The sequence below is a fragment of the Grammomys surdaster genome, unplaced genomic scaffold (assembly GCF_004785775.1).
Source record: "Grammomys surdaster isolate TR1022 unplaced genomic scaffold, NIH_TR_1.0 279, whole genome shotgun sequence".
Taxonomy (NCBI): Eukaryota; Metazoa; Chordata; class Mammalia; order Rodentia; family Muridae; genus Grammomys; species Grammomys surdaster.
In genome coordinates this window covers 9,877,378-9,898,972 of record NW_021604720.1, presented here as the reverse complement: position 1 = coordinate 9,898,972, position 21,595 = coordinate 9,877,378, and the positions used below count along the sequence as shown (strand labels likewise).

General features: G+C 46.8%; 1 protein-coding gene across 2 annotated transcripts in view; it reads left to right on the top strand.

Annotated features, from left to right (window-relative positions):
- Window positions 1-21,595, top strand: part of Foxn3 (forkhead box N3) — a 364,395-nt gene that overhangs the window by 133,863 nt on the left and 208,937 nt on the right. The window lies entirely within an intron of this gene.

Below are 21,595 nucleotides of genomic sequence, written 5' to 3'. Positions count from 1 at the left end.
AAGGCCCAGAGACCCTCAGGTCAGGTAGAAGGAATGATTCAGGTGACAGGTGACATGGATAATGATGGATCTTTCCTGAAGAGAAAGTGCTGAGGGCTTGGCTAGGAAGAGGTCAGGAGCACTCTTTGCCCTCTCTCATCTGACTCTGGCCGGGGTACCTTCCCTCAAACCTCTTCATCACTCCCACATCAAGAGTGATGTTCAGGGGGTGGGGATTTAGCTCAGTGGTAGAGCACTTGCCTAGCAAGCACAAGGCCCCGGGTTTGGTCCTCAGGTCTGAAAAAACAAACAAACAAACAAACAAACAAACAAGAGTGATGGATATCAGACAAGATGGATATCCTGAGATATCCCAAGTTATCGCTGTCCACTTGTTATTTCTCCCACGTTATCCCAGTAAGGAATGAAATGGAAAGTTAGTCTCCGGAGAGAGTTTTTGGTACGGTTCCGGCATACAAGCTGATCTGTTTCCCTATGTGCCAGCAAAACAGAAGGAATCAGTTTCCTCTGCTTTTCCCCCATTCCAAGCAAGGTACATACTGTCTGTTCTTCACTTTCTCTCCAGACAAACGCATTGACGTTTAAAGTGTTCCATTGCTTATCCAAAGTCATATAGTGAGTGTAGGGCTGGAGAGACGGCTCAGCTGTTGAGAGCACTGGCTGCTTTTCCAGAAGACCCAGGTCCAGTTCCCAGTGCCCACTTGGCAATCCATGACCATTTGTAGTTTCAGTTCCAGAGTATTCATCGCCCTCTTCTGGCCCCTGGGAGTATTGCATGTGTGTGATGCGCTTGCTTACATACATACCAGCAAATACTCACATACTTAAAACCAAACAGCAGTAACAGTTGTGGAGCCAGAACTCGAAGCTGAGCATTGAGATCCAGACTCTGTGTTTAGAGGCCCTGCTCCATGTTGGATTTTCTTGAGGAAACAGGCCTAAGGGCCAAGCACCCGAGTCTGCACAACCCTTAAGAGTTGAGGCCAGGCCTGAACTAGAACCATTTCAAACCCACTGGTTTGCCTTGGTGATTTTCATATACTACCTGCCACACACACCTTAACAAGTAAAGTGTGAAGCTCTGGAAGTGGTGGCGTGTTCTGAGTGACACGACTGGAGGCGGGGGAGGTAAACCCTGCGTTCAATGAGGAGGCCATTGTGATGTTTCCTGGTGAGGGCAACTTGTAGGCCTGAGCTGTGCAGCTTTAGCTGACTCTTGGTTTTGGTTTTGTAATTTATTTTTTTATTTTTTATTTTTATTATTTTTTAGATAGGATCTTGCTATGTAGCCCTGGCTACACTAGAACACACTACCTAGACCAGGCTGGTCCCTGCCTTGCAGTGATTCTCCTGCCTCCCAAATATTAGTATGATATAAATATTATTATGATAGGTATAAGCTACCATACCTGGCTCAATTCTTGGGGTTATAAGGCATGCATAAGCCACAGTATGTATTTGTATTTTAACATACATAAAACACATACATACATACATACATGCAGGCAAGGTGCTTGTATGCATAAAAATAAAATACATCTAAATTTTTGTTAGTGTTTACAAGAAGCCAGTTGCATGCATAATACAAAACTCTATGTAATGCCAGAATAGCCCAGACCGAACATTTGGAAGCTGCATAGTTCAAGACCAAGGTCCTGACCTGTTGGCATTTTAAGTGAGGAGTTTCTTCCTGTTTTGCAGTGGCCACATAAGTCCTCACACAGTGGACAAAGAGGGAGAAGGACACTAATGCTATCACAGGGTCCCCACCATATCACCCATTCCACCTACATACAGTTCCCTCCAAAGGCTGAGTCTGCAGATAACATCACACTGGAATTAGGGCTCAGGATAAGAATTGGGGGCGGGGGCGACCCTAAACACTCAGGCTATAGCAATGTGCTATACAGGGGATTTCTACAAGAGTCAAAGTCGGTGGGAGTGATATATTCTTGTAGAAGCTGCCAACTATGATATGCAATCTACTAAATATTCTCACCAATACGGAAGAAGAGAGACTCTCTTTTTTTCCTTCTTGTCATTTCTCAGTTTGTTTGGTTTGTGCTTGAGAAAGGATTTTGTCATATACGACTGTCCTGACAGTCCTCCTGTCTTACCTGTGTCAGGATACAGATGTGCATATCATGATCTCCAAGTGTATTTTCGTTGCTTGCTTGCTTATTTTTTCAAGACAAGGTCTCACTGTGTAGCCCTGGTTTGCTTAGAACTTGCTATGGAGACCAGGCTGCCCTTGAACTCATCTCTGTCTCCCCAGTGACGCGTGGGATCAAAAGTGCACACCACCAAGCCTGGCTAAGTATGTATTTCTTTACATTTTTTTTCTCACACTGGATTTTGCATTAGAAAGTGTGAGTGTGTTTGTGTATGCACACACGTGCACTTGCACAAGCGTGTTCCCCTGCATATAGTACACATGTGTGCACTTACTAGTGGACCCCAGAGGTCAGTCTGTTAGTCCTCCTCAGGAATGGTTATTCACCTTCTTGACAAGGGTCTTTCACTTGCCTGGAGCTTATTAAGTGAGCCAGTGTGTAGCCAGTGGGCCCCAGGGATCCTCCTGTCGGCATCTCCCAGTGCTGTGCGCACAGTCCACATACACCTGGCATTTTACATGGGTCCTGAGGATCAGACTCAGGGCCTTGGGCTTGCAGGGCAAGCCCGGTACCAACTGAGCCATCTCCCTAGCTCTGCTTTCCTTCCTCCTTTCTTCCTTTGAGAAAGGAGGTTGAGATGGGACTCTCATGTAGCCCAGGCTGGCCTAAAACTCTTTATTAGCTAAAACTGGCCTTGAGCCCCTTCTAAATGCTAGGATTGGGGTGTATATCATCTTTGTTGTTGTTTTGAGGCAGAGGCTGACACAGCTAAGCATTTTTCAAGAGACAGACTTGCCATTTGATACAACTCAAATTCAGTTAAAATTCTTGCTGTCTCTTCTAAGTGGGTGCAAAGCGTTTGGAGGGTCTGGTGGTTGTGTTTTAAATAGGACTTTCTCGGAAATTTTTATTTCTGGTTTCTATTTCCAGGTTTTTGGAGTTCTGAGTATGGGGGCCAGTCTGTTCTTGAGGCTTCTCCAGTGTCTTCCTGGAGCCAATTTGCTTTCTGGACCTTTGGCCTCAGGCTTTTGGGCGAGGGCAGGTCATTAGTTTCTAAGGCCTCCTGTCTCAGGGGCAGGGAGAAGATCGCTGGCTGCTTGCAGCAGAGCTCCTGTCTGAACAGGCATCCCCAGAAGGCCTTAGAGCTCTGGTTCCTAACCTGGATGGTCTCTGGCCTGGATACCTAGGCTACAGTAGGAGCCGCCCAGACTGAGACTGCAGTATTATTGATCCCCGAGGGCAGACTCTTGTCTCAGGTTGCTGGCTCTGGCTTTCCTCCACCCCCAGCACGCTGAGGAATGAGGTGAGGAAGCCTTCCCGCTAAGGCGCCACTCAGGGAAGGTAGATAGCTTATCTCTCCTCCGAAGGCCCAGCTAGAGACATAGCCCTAGCTTCAAGACCAAAATAGGGGCCAGCAAGTTGGTTCAACCGGTGAAGCCACTTGCTGCCAAGCCTGACAGCCCGAGTTCAACACATGATGGAAGGAGAGACTCTAGCTAGCAGACTTGCTGACTCTGACTCTACATGCAAGCACACACACAGATGAATGAATGAATGAATGAATGAATGAATGAATGAATGTTTTAAAGGACCAGATTAGGAAGTAGCAAGACAGGCTCTAGAGAGGATGGTAGCAGTGGGCTCCTTGTTCTCTTACCCTTCCTCTTGTATGATACACATCATAGGACACCTTGACACCCTTGGGGTACAGGGCTCCCAGTTTCCATCCATCCTGGTCGGGGAGTGACCCCACTCTGTCATTTGCACAGTACTATAAACGCAGAGTGCTGAATGTTAAACTGGGAAAATAGGAGATAGGGGTTGAGCCTCGGGCTGGGAGCTCTTTCTCCTTACAGTTCCGGGCATGGAACCCACGGCCTCGTGTACTGAGCGCCTCTCTAGTCCGCAGTTGAAGCTTTCAAACTGTGGCCCTTCTCTTTCCAAAATCACCGTCTGATGCTCCGGAGTGAGTGGTGGACTCTGACCTGAGACATTTGGACAGGGTGGGAGGGCGGATGGCCATATGTGGCTCTGGAGTTAGAATTCTTCTGGAACTCAACAGTGCACAGAGCAAGCAAGGACCATGCATTTAAGTATATAATTTGCATCGTTTTTTAGATGAAATCTTGATTAATGTGTGTGTATGTGTATTTATGTGTATGCATGTGTGTACGTACATGTGTGTGTGCATGTTTGTGTGAGATGTGTGTATCTATGTGTATGTATGTGTCCGTATGCATGTGTGTATGTGTGTGTGTACGCATGTGCACACATGCACACATAAAGCACATGTGCCACAGTGCACATGTGGAAGTCAGGATAGCTTTAAGGAATTATCTTTGCTTTTCCCAAAAGCTTCCATCTGTCAAACTTGGGTCCTCTGGCACGGACAGCAAGCTCCTTCACCCCATAAACTATCTTGCTGACCCATCCCCCCCCCCTCCCTGGCTCCCAACAGGGTTTCCCTGTGTATTAGCCCTGGCTGTCCTAGAACTCTCTTTGTAGACAAGACTGGCATCAAATTCACAGAGATCTACCCGCTTCTACTTCCTGAGTGCCGGGACTAAAGGCGTGCACCTCACGCCCAGCCAGGCCTAAGCCTTTAAAACCCCCTTTCCACTCAAACCATGAGTCCACACACAGACACCTTTTAAATTTTTCAAATTGGTAATGAGTGAATAAAGTCAAAGATTAAACAAGTAAGCCTACAGTATTAAGTCAGGCAGGTAGGATGAGGACAGTCAAGGGACTGTCACCCCCGAGCCACACGGATTCTGCAGAATGAACAGATACTTGGCAGCTTCCCATTCATCCTGACTGGTTCTCAGGCTGACATCTCAAGGTGACAGTTACTGACAGGTAACATGAAGAACTGAAAACATGTCAATCCAGGGCCAGCCTAAGGAAAGCCCTGTCCAATTTTATCATGGTCTGTGAACTCCATCTCTAGAACTCTATTTTGACTGAGGCATGGTGTACCCCTGGCCAGTCAGCCTGTTTAAGTCTAGGCTCCACCAAAGAAAATTACCTTTCCTGACAGTGAGACTGGATGTTCCAAGCATCAGGTTATAACACTGGGTTAGCCTTACCAGTGGTGACTAGTTACTGTCAGAGGCCACCCAGGGTAGGACTCAGCAGAGAGAACTGGGTGACTTGCCCCACATGTCTACAGACTTCCCTGCCATTTTTGCCTCAGTTGTTAAGAAGAGGCTTGGAATAGACCCAGTACCTGTCATTTACACTCCAATACGAATGTAAGAATCTGGTTTCTCCCCTCCCCCAGGTATTTGGAGTTCTATGAACACTGGCATCTCATTCTTATATTTTTGGTTGTAAACCTAGCCTTTAACGGCTGAGCCTTCTCTCTAGCCGTGTCATTCCTTTCTTGTGCTTGCACTTCTGGGTCAGTTTGAAGTCTCTGACTGCAGAATCCCAGTCTTTACCAGTGTGGCTCACTACAGAGAGCCTGAGCCTGCCATGCTTTAAATTGATGTTGAGAGAATGCTGCCTGGTGGCTATGTTCCATGGATACCTAGGAAGCAAAGGCCAGCCCCTGGGAATGTCCCTGGTGTGGCCCACATCCCAGATGAGTGTGACCAGTGAGCCTTGAGCATTCAGTCTAAGGCTCAAGGAGCATAACTTTAAGAAGCCGAAGTAAAGACTGTGATTTTCTGATCTGGAAGAGACTGTAGAGAAATGCTGTCTCCCCCTGTCCTTGTTAAATAACGCTGTCCCCCCCTGTCCTTGTTAAATCCAGTCTTATCTCCAGGGATCCCACGGGGGTGACTCGGTATAGGTGACAGTGATTTTGTCCTAGAATTTCTGCAGTTGGGAACAGAGGGAGGGAACTCTACTGCTACATTAGGCCCCTTGGCCACTAGTCCTGTGGTTCAGAATTCTGTAAGTGAGGAGGTCAGAGTTGAGGGGTGGTCCTGCCGCCTGGCCTGTATCCAGTATTATTGCCCTGAAGAAGTGGACAGAAGCCATTGGCTCTGTTCCTAGAGTAAAGACTAGGATCAAGGGTGTGATATGTGCACCTCTCTGACAGAGATACCCTTGTGTTGGTCATACAGCGTGTTCTCTTGCTAGCTACAGGTTCCTTCCTCTGCCTGTCACGTCCATGCCCCCCCACCCCCACCCCACTCCCACCTGTTAACCTGATCTTTAGACCCACCTGGGTGAAATATTTGGCGCTCTCTATGGGCTCTGGTTAGGTCGCTATGAAGAACTCTTCTTACTTGCCCTGCAAGGGGCAAATCTTTGAGCAGGGCTGTCAGGACCCCCACCCCCATCCCCACCCCTACCCCCACCCCCTTAGGTGAGTTGGCTAGCTAACTCGAGTGCATGTGTGGACTGTGTGGATCTGGCAAGCTCCCCAGCCACCTCTCTAGAGGAAAATACAGAATGTCCTAGAAATCGGCCTTCTGTCTCCATGAGTGTGGTAGCATTTTCCTCTCAAATTCAGTCTTGCTCATATGACAAGAAACCTTGATGTGTGGACTTTGGCACTTCTGTGCTAACCCTGTGATTTTTTGGGTACTCTTATGGATTTGCTGGTGACATCAGATTTCACTGCAGACTTTTACGGGTGACTGTGATCAAGGGCTTCAGGATTTGTATTCCTTGAGCTATTAGAGGCCTAGAGTTTGGCTTGAGTCCAAGAAAGAATTGGGACCTCAGTGTCGTGTGCATATACAGGAAAAGGATAGAAAGTTAAGAATAATTAAGGGGGAGGGGCTGCGATTGGGATATAATGTGAATTAAAAAAAAAGAGTAATATTGATTAATTTTAAAGAGCCATATGGATTATTTTAAATGCAGGGTTCAAAGGTTAGGAGCTGTTCTGATAGCATTGCCATTGGAAACAAGTGTGGAGAAGATCTGGTTAGAAAGACTGAGTCTGGCTGGGCAGAAGTGGCACTCACTCAGGAGGCAAAGGCAGGTAGATCTCTGCATTCCAAGGCCAGCCTGGTCTATAAAGTGAGTATCAGGACAGAGAAACCCTGTCTCAAAAAAAAAAAAAATCACCAACAACAACAGAAAGAAAGAAAGAAAGAAAGAAAGAAAGAAAGAAAGAAAGAAAGAAAGAAAGAGAAAAGGAAACAAGAGACCAGACCTAGCTCCTTTCTTGCAGAGCACACAGTGTACCACAGGGACCGCCTCGGACAGAGAAATGGAAACACACACACAGAAGATAGCCTTGACAAAGTCATTTGGGGACAGAGATAGGATTTGAGCTCAGGCTTTCTTCTGCAAAGGATTTGAGTAATTTTGTATCTTTTGCCATGTCTGGCAAGACTTTAGAAACAAGCTAGTGGGTGCTCAACTCTCAGCCTTGCCAGAAGAGAGGGGAGAGGACTCAGGGAAGGAGAGGAGGAGATACAAACTCATATCATATCATGAGTGCTCTGGGGTATTGTGTGCTGGGGTGCAAGATGAGAGTGTCTGTGTGGATGATGTCTCTGCTGCTCCCCAGTGAGCAGGGACCTACAAGCAAAAGCCAATGTATGTCCTCATTTAGAATTTAACTTGCTGGTAGAGTGCTAGGAAGGACAATTCCTTTCAAAGAAGCAAATGTAAAACATGTGGGTTTCGATGCTAACAATGTATACTTAATGTATGCGTGTTTTTTAAAAAAAAAAGGCGTGGAGAGTCTACTATGGACATTGACTTTGAAGTACAGATATTTATAGACAAGTCAAACAAAACAGACTCAGTGCCAGAGAGACACAGATTTGGTGTGGGTTGCTGTTTGTAGGGAAAGATCTAGCTTTTCATGCTGAACCTAGCAGGCTCCTGGGGCGTGGGGTGTGTTTCCTAGCGAGGCACATTTGGAAGGTGGGAGTTGGTAATTCTCCTCGTGGCTATATTAGGTGTCACCCAGTATTGTGCAACGGAGAGCAGAGAGAGGCTGGGGAAGGCGCTTTATATGCCTGGGATTGTTCCATATCGGAGCAAACTTCAAGTCCAGGCCTCCGTTCATCACGACAATGCCCACTGAAAGATTCTACCGTCTTCCCCATAACTCACGAACTCCCAGAGAACGCTAGGCTTTCCACCGTGGTATAGCACTCGTGCAGGGATATAGATGAGGGTGACATTTCAAAGAACCACTGGGCGTCAGGTTTCCAAGGCCTTACTTATTTTCTGAGTTTCATTTCTGCCGCTGTGATGAAGTACTCTGACACAAAGTAACATAGGGAAGAAAGGGTTCAGCTGGCAATGCCAGGTTGTATCCATCACTCTGAGGATGCTACTGCCCTTCACATCACACAAACAAGGGCAGAGAAAAGTAAAAATGCACGCTTGAGCTCCCTTTAGTTTCTCTCTTCCTATACAGTGCCCCAAACCTAGGCATAGTGCCATCTACTTCCAGCAAGGTCTTCCCACATCCTTTAATGAACCAAGATGATCTCTCAACGCTATACCCCTGATCTAGGCAATTCCACACGGAGACTCTTGAGATTTTAGATTCTGTCAAGTCGACAGCTAATACTAACCATCACACCTATAAATACTCACTGGCCTGGCAATTCCTCTTTTAGGGTTCATTATAAGGAAATGATGGTCTCTGTATGCGGGACTATGGTTACTCATCCGAGCGTGTTGACAGCAGGGAAACTGGAGCTAACCTAAGTACCCACTTGAGGGAGAGACCACTTCATCAGCTAGTGCTCATGACACCGTACAACAGGGACTCACTGTGGAACTGTTGAAGTCCTACTATGTGGTAGGTATAGAGTAGGTGGGAAGCGTATGGTACCATTAGGACCGATGCAGTCTGAGGCCTCCCAGAGCTCAGAATCTCCTCATAGACGCAGATTCTGTTCAGTGGGAAGTAGAGTGTAGCAGACACTGCGCAACTGTAGTCAGCTACAGTGTCAAATGCATAGAAAATCTAGGGAACTGGAATTCCTGCCAGGGAGGCAGAGACTCTGAGTGATGGAACATGACTGTCTCTTTTTGTCCCCACCACTGCTGCTACCACTACCACCATTGCCATATCCCCCTCCTCCCTCTTCCTCCATCCCCCTCCTCCCTCTTGTCCTCCATCTCCTTCCTCCCCCTCCTTCAACCTCTCCCTCCATCCCCCTCCACTCCCCTCCTCCCCCTCCTCCTCCATCCCCTTCCTCCCCCTCTTCCTCCCTCCTCCTCCTCCCTCCCCCTCCTCTTCCCTCCCCCTCCTCCTCCCTCCTCCCTCTCCTCCTTCCCTTTCCCCTCCTCCCTCTCCTCCTTCCCTTCCCCCTCCTCCCCCTCCTCCTCCCTCCCCCTCCATCCCTTTTCCCCCTCCTTCTCCCTCCCTCTCCCTTCTCTTCCCTCCCCCTCCTCCTCCCCTTCCCCCTCCTCCCCCTCCCCCTCCTCCTTCCCTTTCCCCTCCTCCCCCTCTTCCTCCCTCCTCTCCCTCCTCCCCCTCCCTTTCCCCTCCTCCCCCTCCCTTTCCCCTCCTCCCCCTCCTCCTCCTCCTTTTGTGGTTTTCAAGGATCACTGTGATATTGTAATAGAAGAGTGGATTACTGGGCCAGTGAGATGGTTCAGGGGGTGAAGGTGCTTGCTGCCAAGCCTTCTGACTTGAGTTTGATTCTCCAAGACACACATGATAGAAGGATAGACCCAACTTCAGCAAGTTGTTCTCTGACCTGTACGTATAGGGACACACCCACCCACGTCCACACAGTAAATAAAGAAATGTGAAACAAAATTAGAGGAGCAACATTCTAGGAAGAAAAGGACGGCTGTGAAACCCTAGTTCTTGACCCAGTGCTTCATTAAATCTGGGAGGTTTTGAACGGGTGTGAGGGGGAGAGGATAGAGAGATGCCGGAATCTCCTCCATGACCAACGTCCTGGGGGTTGCCAGCTCAGGGCCAGCTCAGGGTTCCAAGGACTCAAACTCTTGCCCTTCCTGTGTTTCCTGAGGAAATCTCCCACAGGGCCTGTGAGATGGAACTGTAACCAGGCTGTGGTGCTGACGTCACAGTCACAGTCCCCAAACACTTGTAGTCTTTAGAGTTTGGTCCTCTGGGAATATGCTGATGTACTCTGATGGGGTTAAAAAAAGTTTGTTTTGGGCATAATTAAATTAGGGAAGTGCCTTTTGCCCAGCAAATAAAACCCAATGAGACTGGTTTCCCTTGAGCAACTCGGCCAGATCTCATTACAACCCAATAAAACAAAATGACAGTAGCTCCCTCCGCGGAGGTCGGCACAGGTGCCAAGCCCTACACTAAAGTGCCTTGCAGACGTTTTGCAGGTGAAGGCTTATGACGCCCACTGGAATAGGTGCTAGCCATCTCCAGGGACCACTTCTGATCCTGAGCTCAGAAGTTGGAAAAGCAGAGTTGGTTGACACTGGGTTACAGACTCTAGGCTCTCCTCTCTGAGGCAGGTTTCCGACCTCTTCTCCCATGCTGCCTTCCACTCCAAGAGTCGAGCCTGCCTGTGTCTGCAAAGCCTGAGGTCTGAAGCTGGGAGTCTGAGGGACTGAGGAGATCGTGGAGTGGATGTGGGGAGCACGTAGCCTTGTGCGAGCAGTTAGGGAGCACATAGCCTTGTGCAAGTGGTTTCTGGAAGCTCCATGCAGAGAAAGCTAGTCTAGCTGCTGCCTTACTGGGGTTGTCAGCCATCAATTGTGGTGGAGTTTTACAGGGGAGGAAAGTAACACACACTTTGATGCTGTAGCAACTGGTTTCCTCTGCCGAAAGTCAAAGGGCAGCCACTCCAGCGTGCCTACCCGCATCTCCCAGAAGAGTGGTACTTACGAAGACCCAGCCTTTGCTTCCCTTTTAATCTGAAATTTTTCTTTACTGGACTCCAGTTTTACTTATTGGTCAGATATCAACCTATAATAAAGTGTATAGGAAGCATCAAGGACACAAGTCGTTTTTCTTCATCACTGTAAGAATGTCCCAATGTGACTGTTTCTGTGTTCCGAAAGCCTAACTCCTTTACACTTCCGTCTCTTCCTGCTCTTTGTATATATTATGAGCAGATTAATCTTCCTGAGATACTGCTTTTAAGATGTCATTATCTGCTGCTCTCATGATGTCACCATCTGCTGCTCTCATGATGTCATCATAGGCTGCTCTCATGATGTCACCATCTGCTGCTCTCATGATGTCACCATCTGCTGCTCTCATGATGTCACCATCTGCTGCTCTCATGATGTCATCATCTGCTGCTTTCATGATGTCATCATCTGCTGCTCTCATGATGTCATTATCTGCTGCTCTCATGATGTCATCATCTGCTGCTTTCATGATGTCATTTTCTGCTATCCATAGAACATTCCTTGGCTCCTGATGGTCCAGGTTAAACCCAAATGTATAAATTAAGAACCTCAACTGAGGGCTGGAGAGATGGCTCAGTGGTTAAGAGCACTATCAGAGGTCCTGAGTTCAATTTTCAGCAACTACATGGTGGCTCACAACCATCTGTAATGGGATCTGATGCCCTCTTCTGGAGTGTCTGAAGACAGTGTATTCATATAAAATAAATCTTTAAAAAACAACAACAACAACAAGAAGAACTTGAACTGAGAATGGGGCTCAGTGGATAAGCGCTTGCCTAGAATGTGTGAAGCTCTGGGTGTCAGCCTCAGCACCACAGCGGGGCACAGCGGGGGCACAGTGGGGTATGGTGGTACACACCTCAAATAGCATCGCTGGAGGCAGGGAGATCTCTGTGACTTCAAGGCCAGCCAGGTCTTTCTTTATTGTGAGATCATATCTCAGAAGACAAAAATCAAAAACAAATAAATGAAAAAATTACATGTGACGGTGCATTCGTATAATCCCAGCCCATGGGAGGTGGAAGTAGGAGTTCCAAGCCCATTGTCAACTATATAGCAAGTTCAAGGCCAGCTTGGCTCTGTCTCTAAAACAAAACAAACAAACAAACAAACAAAACCCAGGAAACCTCCCTAGAAGTTCTCAGCTTTGGCTAAAGGCCTCATTGCCCTTGTCACTTACCGTAACCCTGCGTCACATGGGTCTGGGATCGACTCAGTGCAGTGGATGGTTTAGGGGCTCTAAAGAGAGCACTGCACATAGTATAGCTGGTACCTGCCTGCCTTCAGCCATAAAATGCTGCTGCCTCAGAGCGGGCCTCTGACACTCCCAAAAGAAGATAGCCTGTTGTTGTCACATGTGCAGCAAACATTTTCTGGGGTATTGGTGAAATATTTACCATACTGTTGGCCTCCTCTAACTAATCACGTTATGAATGAAGTGAATGCAGAAAGATGGATATGCTTACACAGCCTCCCAAAGCTGAGATTTCAACAGCAGCAGCACAGGACCCAGAAGTGCCCTTCTGCCTTGTCTTCCTCTTTCCCATTAGTTTGGGGAGGGGGGTTGGTCTTAGGGAGTGGCACTAGACTGGTTTTGGCCTATTAAAATTTGCTGACCTCATTCTCTGGGGGATTCCCTGTTCCCTGGTCCTGATGTTGGGTCACCCCTAAGAAAGTACAGCCACAGTGAGCCGTAAAGAAAGCCCTGCTCAAGGCTGTGAATTGGTGGCTCATGAATGTAATTCAAGCATCTAGGTGGCTGATGCAGGAGGATTACTGTGAATTAGAGACCAGCCAATATAGTGGGGACACACCCTCTACCCAACCCCTAAGGTTCTGCACACATGAAGTCATGCTATTTTGGAGTCTTGCTAAATAAACTCTGTAGTATAAAGTGTAGGCTTATGTGTAAAGTCTATCCATAGCTGGGAAAGGCTGACTGGTTAGGACAAGGTGGATAAGTCATGGTGCTTCTTGTGATATGCTCTACATGACAGACAACCAGTCGGCCGTGAATGTGGCCTGGTGTCAAGCGAGACGTGTTGAAAGACACTGTCCTGGTTTGCTTTCTGTTGCTGGGATAAAACACTGACCAAACCAACTTGGAGAACAGAAAGGGCTTATTGGTTTATGTTTCTACATCACAGACCATCACTGGAGCAAGTCAAGGTGGGAACCTGGAGTCAGGAAGTAAAGCAGAGATCCTGGAGGAACACTGCTGACTGGATTACTTCTCGTGGCTTAGTCTGCATGATTTGCTCAGCTTGCCTTCTTATACAACACCAGAAACACCTGTCCAAGGGTGGTGCTGCCTACAGAGGGCTTGATTCTCACATATCAACCATATTTGTCAAGAAAATGTTCCACAAAGATGTACTCATGGGCCGGGCGGTGGTGGCGCACACCTTTAATCCCAGCACTTGGGAGGCAGAGGCAGGCAGATTTTGAGTTTGAGACCATCCTGGTCTACAGAGTGAGTTCCAGGACAGCCAGGGCTATACAGAGAAACCCTGTCTCGAAAAGCCAAAAAAATAAAATAAAATAAAAAAATAAAATAAAAAAATGGTATGCTCATTGGCCAATCTGAGCCTGACAACCCCAGCTAAGACTTATGTTCCCCAGATAACTCTAGTCTGTGTCAAATTTATAAAAACTAACCAGGACAGACACTGAGAAGCCTGGGCATAGAAGCCCCTGAACTGACCAGCCTGGGTGTTTGCACTGTGAGGGAGCAAAGTTGAATTATCTTATTGCGCTGCCAGGATTTTCTGTTGTATCCAAAGTCTATAGTTCCCGGCCCCTCCTGTCGCACACTTGAATCTAGACCACACGACAAATCATAGGTGCAGTGATTGTGTTGCCATGAGCTAGCTACGCTTGAGACAGGAATGGCCCATGTTCACAGAGGCAACTCTGACTAGGGTTACCCTACTCCTATCCTTGAGAGGAGCAGGTGACTTTGAAACTAGGCTACAAGATGGCATTCTGGTTCCTGCCACGCCATCTTACAGAACAGTCAGTCAGCTTTTCTTTATGAAATAAACAAATGTATCTGGGTGTGGTACCCATGCTTGTGATTCCAGCACGTGGTGGGTGCAGATTTATTGCTGTGAGAAAGAAGTTTGAGTTGTCAGAGCTAAGTGCCAAGGAGGAACGTCCACTCAGCAGTGGCGTCTACAGCAGGTTGGAATTTGGGACATTGGTCACTCAAATCCAGCATTCAGTGAGAATCAGAGCTGTTTGTGTGCAGGGAGAGTCTAGGACCAAACCCAGGAGAGTGTTTCAGTTGTTTTTCAGGGAGTTGCTGAAAAATGTCAGGAAGTTCTAATGAATTCAGGGGCAAATTTTCACGGATTTTTAATGCCTCAAAGTAGAAAGGAAGGAAGGAATGGTTTTGTGGCTTTTCTACAGTTACTCTCTGTAACTGTACAGGAACTAGAGAAGAAAAAGTAAAAGAATAATAATGTCCGCTTTTGTTTTATTTTTAAACATTTGTCTTTGTTTGTTTGTTGGGAGGGGACTCTAATATACCATAGGGGAGTGGGGTCTCCCCTTTCACTTCATAGGTCCCAGGGATCAAATTCAGGTTGTCAGGCTTGCTAGCAAATACCTTTACCTACTTAGCTGTCTTGCTGGGCCTTTGTTTTTTGTTTTTGAGGTGCTGGGATGAGGTCAGGGTTTGGAGTATGCCAGTCAGGTACTCCAGTGCTGACCTTCTTCCCTTCCTGGGTTAGCTCTCAGTTCTTGTCTTAGAATTATTGTTTTGAAATGCATTAATTTATTATTTTCAGTGGTGTGTATATGTGTCCCTCCTGCGTTAGCTCTCAGTTCTTGTTTATTTTTTTTTAATGTATTAATTTATTATTTTCAGTGGTGTGTATATGCGTCCCTCCTGCGTTAGCTCTCAGGTCTTGTCTTAGAATTATTTTTTTGTTTTTAAACTGCATTAGTTTATTATTTTTAGTGGTGGTGGTGGTGGTGGTGGTGTGTGTGTGTGTGTGTGTGTGTGCATGTGCATGCACATGCCAGAGCACACATGTGGATGTAGATCCTTTTACCTTTGGGTTCTGAGTATTGAAACCAGATTGGCAGGCAGGGCTTTACATGTCTGGCTTCTAAATCTTAGTTTTGACCTGCTCATAGAAAGTACTTGGATACCTTGTGGAATACACTCTTTTAGGCGCTTGAGACAAGTGTTTAATCCTCCCTGTGGTTGGTTTCAGTTGATAGATCATATTATATTCCCACTTTACAGGTAAGGACACTAACCGACAGAGATCACATGACTTTCCCAAGCCCAAGTCCTACAAGGGTTTCACAGCTGCTGTGACTACAGGTCTTGCCAGCAGTGTGTGTCTTTGTTTTTGCTTTGGGTGAGAGGCACTATCTCATGTAACCTCAATGGGCTTCCCTTGAACGTCCTGTGTAGCCAAGGATGGCCTTGATTGGCTGATCTTCCTGCCTCTATCTCCTGAATACTAGGATTTTAGGTGCCACTGTACTTAGATTATAGGATGTGGGGGAACAAACCCAGGGTTTCATGCTATACAAGTGCTCTGTTAACAGAGCCATATCCTTGTAGGCATTCTTGGTCTTTTAAATAGATAAGGTGTCAGGAAAAAACGTTAAAAGTTGAAATTCTTGGGTTTGATGGAAAGGCTGATGCAGAAGACTAGAGAGTTTGAGGTCACCATAAGCTATAGGGTTACGCTGTGCCCAAACAGGAGGGGCTGATGACATCATAACTCAGGGGGTTCAAGTTCCTGGGTTGGACCCTCACCACTGAAAATTAAAAACAAAAACAAAACAAACAACCCCCCGCCCCCCAAACCAGAAATGTATCCTTTTTGTGGCCTCTTTACTTCTCACACAAACCAACCAGCAACCCCCATCCAATTCTGTATTTCTGGTGCTTGCTAGGGGCATCGACACCTCTTCACCTGTCTCAGAAGACAGGCAGGCTTCCCAGTGGTCACTGTGACTGGTGGGGGCCAGGGCGGGGACTCTTTTTGTGGTCTTTACCTCCAAGTCCCGACTTCAGTTCAGAGAGCACACCCATTGTTTCTTACACGTTGGCTGAGCCAGGGGCTGATTGCAGCAGATCCAAAAGCCTGAGTGTCCTTCAATAGTGAGACACCCAACTGTTTGGAAATGATAATATAAAGAATTGAGAAGGGAGAGCTAGTGGAAAAGCCAGCTAGCCTCAGCCCCCAGGTCCCTACAGGTTATTGTTCAAAGCCAAGAGCAGGCTTAATGATCTCAGTGTACAGAGCTTGGAAATGTAGTTAGTCTTGAGGAATCTCCTCTTCCCCCCCCCCCACTCACTCCCCCCAAAATCTCTATTCATTTCTTTTCCATCTCTGGTTTCAGGGAGACTCTTTATTTCCTTAGAGATGTTAACTCGGATGTAACTCCCAAATGCCTGCTGGTGGGAGTTCCCCACCTCCACATTTTGCATATCTATACACCATCCTGTACCTGGCGGCTTAACACGGGGATGGCCCTTTGTTAGTAGGTGGGGTGTCTGGAAAGGCTAGCCCCAGAATGTGATTTCCAGAACTTGGAGATGTCAGAAAGGTAAACTCCCAAGACCAGGTGGCCACTGGGTTCCTTGCTTTACTAACTAACCACCATTCCAAGAGGAATGTCACAAACAACCTTTCAGTGTTATCTTTGAACCAAAATGAGGATGGATAAGGCGTCTGGGCAGGGTTCTGCAGGGAGGGCAGATCACCGAGTATCGGGGCTGTGCACTGAGACGGTGGGGGACTCCGTGCAGGTATGGTTACTTATTCAGAGTGGAGGTGTGAGGGGCTTAAGAGCCCAGCAAGCCACGGAAGTGCAAAGGTCCCTGGAGAAGGCTGGAGTGAGCACCTGGGGAGGCACTGGGCCAGGAGAAAGCTCAGCCAGAGCAGGCTGACTTAAAGGTTTCCCTTTCTGCAAGCACACAATGTCGGTCCTCTTCCCGGGGAGGGTAGAGTTCAGCCTCCCTGTGGCCTGAACCTGCATGCATAACTGTCCCTATAGAGTCTGTCTCGTTTAACCCATAATAATCCTGGAAGAGAGAGCCTACTACCCACCTTGAAAGGCGACTCCTGGAGAGGCTGAACCTTCTGATCAAAGCACAACTGAAATCGTGTCTCTATGAGGTAGGTTTGAGAGCTCCCCTTATCCTCAAGCCTTCTGAGTGGGAGCAGACAACAGCCCTCAGTCAGAGAATGGTAGTCCTTCCATTCTTGATTCAGGGATGGCAAGGTAAGCTGATGGTACCCGCGAGCCTGCTGCTGGGTTGAACACTAGCTCTCCTTTCCCTAAGGCTCAGGTCTCTCATCATGAACTGTACTTACTTCAAAAAACTCTTGAAGGAGCTCCGGAGGAACAGCCCAGGAGCTAAGCCTCCACAGGCAAGGATGTCTTTAAGGAAAGACCGCAGGCTGGGTGATGGCCTACGCCTTTGATCCTAGCATTCAGGAGGCAAATCTTTGAGTTCGAGGCCAGCATGGTCTCCAGGGCTGCACAGAGAAGTTCTTTCTCCAAATGCCCCCCCCCAACATACATACATACATACATACATACATACGTACGTACATACATACCAAACCCAAGGTAGAGCAGTGGTTAGGGCAGTGGTAGAGGGCTTGCCTAGAGTGTATCAAGCCCTTTGGTTCAATCCACAGCACTAAAAAAAAAAAAAACAAATGAAAACCACAATACAGTAGAAGAGTGAGCCCTTCCAATGATCAAAGAAAGCACACCAAAGAGTGTATTCGAATTGAAATATTTAAAAATCCAGAAAACTAACATGCTGTTCCTCCTAATGGCTCACCTCTGCGGGCTCCCACATGGCTGTCTTCCTGCACGCCTTGGACTGTGAAGGCTTTAACCATTTCTTCATATGGTTCTGGAATACCGTTTTCTGCATGGAAAACTAGCAAGATCATTTGTTTATTGTACTGGTATGATTGGTTGGGATATTCCGTTGTTGTTTGTGATAGCTTAGAAGAACGTGAAGCTTCACAACTGATTACTGCTAATGCCATGCAAGATTTTTAGAAAATATTGTCAGTTTTGACAAAATTTCTTTTTTTTTTTTAATTTTGCAGCACTCCTAAGGTGCTTTCTCTCTCCTCCCTCTCTCTTTCTCTCTTCCCCTCTCCCTCTTCTTTTTTTGGGGGGATATAATGACTCTCAGCTTTCTATGACGTAAAACAGATAAAATGTGTAACTCAGTGTCTGTCACGTTGCAACTACTCAATAAACTGAGCCATTATGGCTGTCTCTCCTCTTCTCTTCTTGGTCACTAGTCTTAGACTGTGTGCTTTGGGATGCCAAGTTGAGATATTGTGCCTTCCCCACCAATCCCCAGGAATGAGCTCCCTTCCAGTTAAACTCTAAGATGTCGGCGAGGGGTCATGCTTGCTTCTGGTCATGTGCACAGCTGTCTCCCGGTAGCCATGGATCCCCAACAGATAATTTACCATTCATAATTCCCCGTCAGGACTCAAGGATCATGGCCATGCTTTACTCAATGCAACCGACCTTAAAAGTGCTTGGTAATAGTTTGCAAGTTGAGGCCTTTTAAGTTGTTTTAATCTTATCAGGTCTTGTCACTAAACCTATCAAAGTGTCATTTTCCTATTCTATTCTGTTAAAAATTTTTTTTTTTTTTTTTTTTTTTTTTTTGGTTTTTCGAGACAGGGTTTCTCTGCATAGTCCTGGCTGTCCTGGAACTCATTCTGTAGACCAGGCTGGCCTCGAACTCAGAAATCCGCCTGTCTCTGCCTCCCAAGTGCTGGGATTAAAGGCGTGCGCCACCACCGCCCGGCAAAAAATTTTTTTACCGTATTAGAAATTTCTCTGAGTAAGAGAGGAAACTCCAGTGATCACGATCTCAGTGTGGGCGTCTGTGAAGCTGCTTTTGGTCACAAGCAACAGAAAAGTCACCTCTGACTTCAAACCACCAGGGCCTGTAGGTATTGAGTGGCTATCTGGATGGCCCATTCTTAGCTGTCTGGGAGCCTTTGTAGTAGATGGTTGGGCTAGCCTCAGCCAGCCCTAAGGCTTGAGCTGTTTGAAGGACTGTAGTGGGAGGGAGAAGCAGTTACTGATGCACTTCCTAGTTCGTTCCCTTTCCAGGGACTCAATTTGCTTCATTAAATTAGGAGTTTGTATGATATTACTAGGGAATTCCTGCCCAAGGCTAACCTTGTAGATTTCATCTTTTTTTTTAAACATTAGTCAATATTTTTATTTTGGGGTGTGAGTGTATGTGTGTGTGTTAAGACAGTCTCACACTGTAATCCCACAAGGCAGTTCTCCTACCTCATTCTCCTGAACACTAGGATTACCCAAGTAATCTTGGAGACACTGGAAGATGGCCTTAATCCCTTCCCAAGTGCAGTGGCCCCTAGTGACCTAAGGACTGTCCACAAAGCCCTGTACCTAGGTTCCCATTAGCCCATGCCACACCACACTGGGGACCAAGGTTCTAACATGGATCCACATTTATTTTAATTTTATGTGTGTCTTAGTTAGGGTTTTATTGCTGTGAACAGACACCATGACCAAGGCCAGTCTTACAAAGGACAACATTTAATTGGGGCTGGCTTACAGGTTCAGAGGTTGAGTCCATTATCATCAAGGTAGGAGCAGGGCAGCATCTAGGTAGGCATGGTTGCAGGAGAGGCTGAGAGTTCTACATCTTCATCTGAAGGCGGCTAGTGGAAGACTAACTTGCAGGCAGCTAGGAGGAGGGTCTTAAAGCCCATGACCACAGTGACACACCTACTCCAACAAGGCCACACCTACTCTACCTTCTAAAAGTGCCACTCCCTGGGCCGAGCATATACAAACCATCACAATGTGTTTCACCTGCATGGATGTCTGCACCAGCTGGCTGCAATGCCCGCTGAGGCTAGAAGAAAGCTTTGGATCCCCTGGAACTGAAGTTACAGATGATTGTGAGTTGCCCCGTGCTGGGATTCAAACCCTGGTCCTCTTCACCGTGGAGCCCTCTCTCTAGTCCAAGGTCTCTTACCTTTTCATCTTACCCCTATGTACCTGTCACTTGACTTGTTCAGCCTCCGTGTCCCTTGTCTGTGAGGATGGCAGCACCTTCCTTGTGAAAGAGAAGTAGTAAACGGTGGAATAAATAATGCAGGCATAACTGCTGGCATGGTGCCTGGCCTGCAGGGCACTCCGGAGAGCTGTCCAGTGAGAGAGCTCCACTGTGTGTGCTCTGTGAGACTTTGGATGGTGTCCTTGAGGAATTGCTGTTCATTGTCTTGACTGCTGTTGTTCTGAAGCACTGAATGTCTTCAGGCAAAGCTGACATCTCTTGTGGTTCACTCCAGGGTTGGTAGGAGCGGGGTAGTGTTTAGACTGTTTGTGGACACGCCAGGTTTCTTACCAATGAGAGAGGTGAACTGTGGCTGTCAGACAGGCTGCCAGGAGGGACAGAAAGTGAGGTAGTGTTTCGTCCACACTCTTCCGCATAGGAACGGAGTCCCGGCAAGAGCTATGGAGTAGCTGATCCTGCAGCAGGGCTCTGTTTCCTAGTTTTATATTTTTTTGGTTGGAACTAGATTTTTACATTGTGATGTTAGATTTTCAAAACCATACACCATGGGCCAACAAGATAGCTCATCTGGTAAAGATGCTTGCTGCCAGCTGCTATGACCTGAGTTTGATGCCTGAGACCTATGTGGTGGAAGAAGAGACCTATGCATACTGTCCTCTGACCACTACCCTGTATCCACATCCACACACATACACCTAAATTAGTAAATATAATGAGGCAAAACCAATTACTTATAAGAATGCAAAATGTAAAAGCAACAAAAATCATAGAGTTTAGCACACACATGGGGACAAAGCTTCTAGTCAGTTTCAATATTAATTTATAATTTCTCCATGAGCTGGGTGGGTCAGTGCCACTCCTGCCTTTAATCCCAGCAAGGGGGGGAAGCAGAGGCAGGTGGAGCTCTGTGAGTTTCAAGGCCAGCCTGATCTATGTAATGAGGGCTACCTAGTGATATCCATCTCAACAAACCCAAACCAAACTAAAGCTAAACAACAACAAAAACTTTTCTAAGAAGTAAAATTGACCAAAAACAAAAGAAAAGAGACCCTAAAGCAACTTCCAGGACTCTGGTGGAGAGGCCTTAAAGTTTGATCTGGAAACGTGAATGAAAGACTATGAGGAACACAGTAAAGTTTTCGGATCCCTGTGGGTAGGAGGCAGCGACCTTCACTATCAATATCACAGGACTGCCCTTTTTCTACATTAAAAAGAAATGTTTTTTTTTTTTTTCTACATTTAAAAATGTGTTTTGCATCTCAGGCAACAGAAGGGGTGGATAAAACTTTCATTTAGATCATGCAAGAAACTGAAAATGGGGAAGATTTTCCTTAGGAGATGGTACCCGAGGCCCAGAGTAAAGTGGAGTCTCCTGCCTGCCTCTGCTTCCCAGCCACCCCCCCTCCACACACACAGTGAGCTAGCACTCTGCAGTGTCTAACTTTCTGCTTTCACTTTTGATTAGTTAGGGCCTCCATCTGCCGTCATCTGGATATGAGTCTTTTCTGCAGCTCCTTTTCCAAGGATTCAAAGCAGTTTAAAAATACATAATGTTCAGAGAGCTGACCAAGTTGTAATGTTAAGTACTTGTTTGGGGACTTAAAAACAAAAATCT